Raw genomic sequence first — 3882 nt, forward strand, 5'->3', positions numbered from 1 at the left:
AAGACTATCATTGCAACATGCTATCTGCTTCTTCAGCCTCTCATTCTTCTACATACATCATATATCCTCTTTCTAATTACCTTTCATATGATACCTTGTCAACTTCTCATAAGTCCTATGTTTGTCGTATTTCCCAAAATACTGAACCTAAAACTTATAACCAAGCCATCAAACATGATTGTTGGAGAAAGGCTATGGATAAAGAAATTGCAGCTCTAGAAAGTACAAAAACATGGGTTTTGACTGATTTACCTCCTGGTAAGCAACCTATAGGATGCAAATGGGTATATAAAATAAAGAGGTTGGCTGATGGCAGTATTGAACGATACAAAGCGAGATTGGTAGCTAAAGGTTATACACAACAACATGGGCTGGATTATTTTGAAACCTTTTCCCCTGTTGTAAAGCTCACAACAGTAAGGCTGGTTCTTGCTCTGGCAGCTTCAAAGCATTGGTATTTACATCAATTAGATGTAAATAATGCTTTCTTACATGGTGACTTGGATGAGGAGGTCTATATGTCTTTGCCTCTTGGATATCAGACAGCAAAATCAGGACAGATTTGCAAACTTGTTAAGTCTTTATATGGTCTTAAACAAGCAAGCAGGCAATGGAATCATAAGTTGACAACTACTCTATTGTCAATGAGTTACATACAATCAAAATCTGATTACTCTCTTTTTGTCAAAAGCAATTCTGATCATATCACTGTCCTACTTGTTTATGTGGATGACATAGTTTTGGCTGGAAATGACATTACAGAGATCAATACTGTAAAAGCTCTATTAAATGAAAAATTCAAAATCAAGGATCTAGGACAGCTCAAATATTTCCTAGGCTTAGAAGTGGCAAGATCTCACCAGGGAATTATTTTGTCACAACGAAAGTATGCTCTAGAATTGTTAGAAGATGCAGGATTATTAGCTTGTAAACCTGTTTCTACACCTATGCAGCCAGGAACCAAGTTCTCTCTATCAAAAGGAACACCTTACGCTGATAGTCATGCTTATCGAAGATTACTTGGCCGACTGCTTTATCTTACTAACACTAGACCAGATTTGTGTTATGCTGTTAGCACACTTAGTCAGTTTCTTTCTAATCCTATGGAAGATCATTATGCTGCAGCAATAAGAGTGTTGAGATACATCAAAAATAATACAGGACAGGGTCTATTTTTCTCTTCCACCACAGAACCTTCTCTCAAAGCTTTTAGTGACTCAGATTGGGCAGCCTGTCCTGACACCAGAAGATCCATTACTGGTTTTAATGTTTTCTATGGATCTTCATTAATCAGCTGGAAATCAAAGAAGCAGGAAACCATATCCAGATCCTCTACTGAGGCTGAATATAGAGCATTAGCCTCCACAGCTTGTGAAATCCAGTGGTTGCTCTATTTACTTCATGATCTTAAACAACCTATGCAACAACCAGTTCCTCTATATTGTGACAATCGTTCTGCCATACAAATTGCTCAAAATCCAGCTATGCATGAGAGAACCAAGCATATTGAAATCGATTGTCATCTCATAAGGGATAAAGTCCAAGCTAACATCATCAAACTTCTATCAATTCCCATTTTGGCCCAATTGGCAGATCTTCACACCAAACCATTGCATCCAGCTCATTTTCAGTCTCTTTTGTCCAAGCTGAGCATTAAAAATATATATGCTGCAGCTTGAGGGGGGATATTGGATGTAATAAATTAGTTTTTTATATATTAAGTTAGTTACAAAGTTAGTTAGAAATTCTTAGTATATAAGATGTACTCTTTTCTATTCTTAATAATAATAATTCATTCTTTCATCCTTTCTTTCTTTTTTGTTATTTGTAATAGTATCTAAGCCAAGGCAACACTTTTTAACGCGACCTCTGGTTGCCATTGTTTTGTAGCTGAAAAGCAGTGAATCAATATAATCTTGAAAATCTTCTAAATGTTCATAGCAGGGTGTGAAAGGCAGATTGAGAGCAGCTTGTGCATGTCATTTCCTTAATCTCGAATTGGCTTTCTCATGTGTCTTACCTGCAAAAAAGCGATGTTTAACTTCAAAAAAAGTGTCTTCTATAAGTTATTTTATTTGTCTTCAATAAAATATTCAATTCATCCACTTACCCTTGTACTCAACCACTTCCTTTTTTTAATTTTTACGAGAACCACTTCCATTCTTTCAAAAAACCGTAACAATGAATCTTCTTCCTTTTTCACACTCAACAATTAAATATTGTTTTTAACTGTTAAGTTCTCACCTTTTTGCAATTATTCTTCAAACAACACCCATTAATTTTCACCTAGAAATTCTGTTGAAAATGTTAAGCAAGAGAACTTAAGAAGTAAACAATGGGTAAGTTCTCCCACCGAGTTGCTCTCAAGGTGTGTACGCGGTCCATTATATTTTTCTTTTATTTATCCAGAGTTTCTTATTTTTGCTGAGTTATGTCTGTAGGAATTTGCAGTCAATAATTTTTAAAACTGAATTTGATTCAAAACAATTCGAATAAAATTAGACTCTCAATGTGTGTCTTTGTAATTGTGGGTTCTTACTAACTAAAAAAACATTGGGTCCGATCAATCAATGATTACTATTGTCTTTGTAATGGAACACGTTGCTCGATAGACCCATATGTGAATCTTTTAGGAAGGATATTGAAGCTGACTTCCATTTGTTTCATCCCAGTGATTTCTCTTATTTATTTGGTATGCAATCTTCAAGTGATTAGGGATCATGATTGTCATCCCTCAAATTCACTTTCAAATATTCATTTTTTTCTCGATTGTCATGGATCTTGGTACAAAAGAGGTCTCGCTGTGGTTTGATATTCTATTCTGTATCTAATATGTGGTATATAACAAATGTATTTCTTCTAATCAAATCTTATATTTCAAAGAGATTATTCACTAAATTTAGGCCAGCTCGTGAAAATGATTTTCACACTTTTTTTTTTAATGACATCTGTAACTTTGAAATTATAATCTTAAGTAATTCACCCGATTTAAAATACAAGTAAAAATTAGTAGTATAAAGTTGATATATTTGATTCAAAATTTAGATCAAATATATCAATTTTTATTTAACTAATTTTTGTTTATATTTTGAACAAATTAATCGTTAAATAGTGATTTTTATTCATTCGATTGAAATTGCCTTTCCTTGTGCTCTTTTAGTATGTAAGGAATATTTTAAAAGAGAAATGTTATTTAAACACAATTTTAAACACAAATACAAACACATATACTTAAGGGTGTATACATATTTAAGAGACATTTTAGTCATTTTGATAGTTCTCTTTCTATTCTTCAAAAATCCTTTCTCTCCTTCGTGAATGCTTCTTCATCTTGTTATCTTCGTTTCTCCCTCTTCTTCTCCATCGAGAGCCTAAATGCTTCTCCATCTTATTCTCTTCGTTTCTCCATCTTCCTCGTTGTCGCTCGCTCTTGTTGCATCCGATTTCTGTTGATTTATGTCGTTCGTTCGCTCGCTCTAGTTGCTTTCGCTGTCGCTTGTTGGGTATTTTCATTGTAAGTTTACTTCTCTATATCATTGTTGTTGCTTCTTTGTATGATTGTTGTTTCCTTCAATTTAACGTGTTTAGTTATTGATTTAGGGTTTCTACTTTTGCTTCTTCGTTTAGGATTTTTGGTTTTTAGGGTTTCTATTTTTGACTTATTCGTTTCTATTTTAATATTAGTGTATTGTTTTAAATTACAATTGCACTTATAGCACAAACATGTTTCAAATATATTATTATTATTATTATTATTATTATTATTATTGTTATTATTATTGTTATTATTATTATTATTATTATTATTATTATTATTATTATTATTATTATTATTATTATTATTATTATTATTATTATTATTATTATTATTATTATTATTCC

Source organism: Cicer arietinum, chromosome 5, assembly GCF_000331145.2.
Source record: "Cicer arietinum cultivar CDC Frontier isolate Library 1 chromosome 5, Cicar.CDCFrontier_v2.0, whole genome shotgun sequence".
NCBI lineage: Eukaryota > Viridiplantae > Streptophyta > Magnoliopsida > Fabales > Fabaceae > Cicer > Cicer arietinum.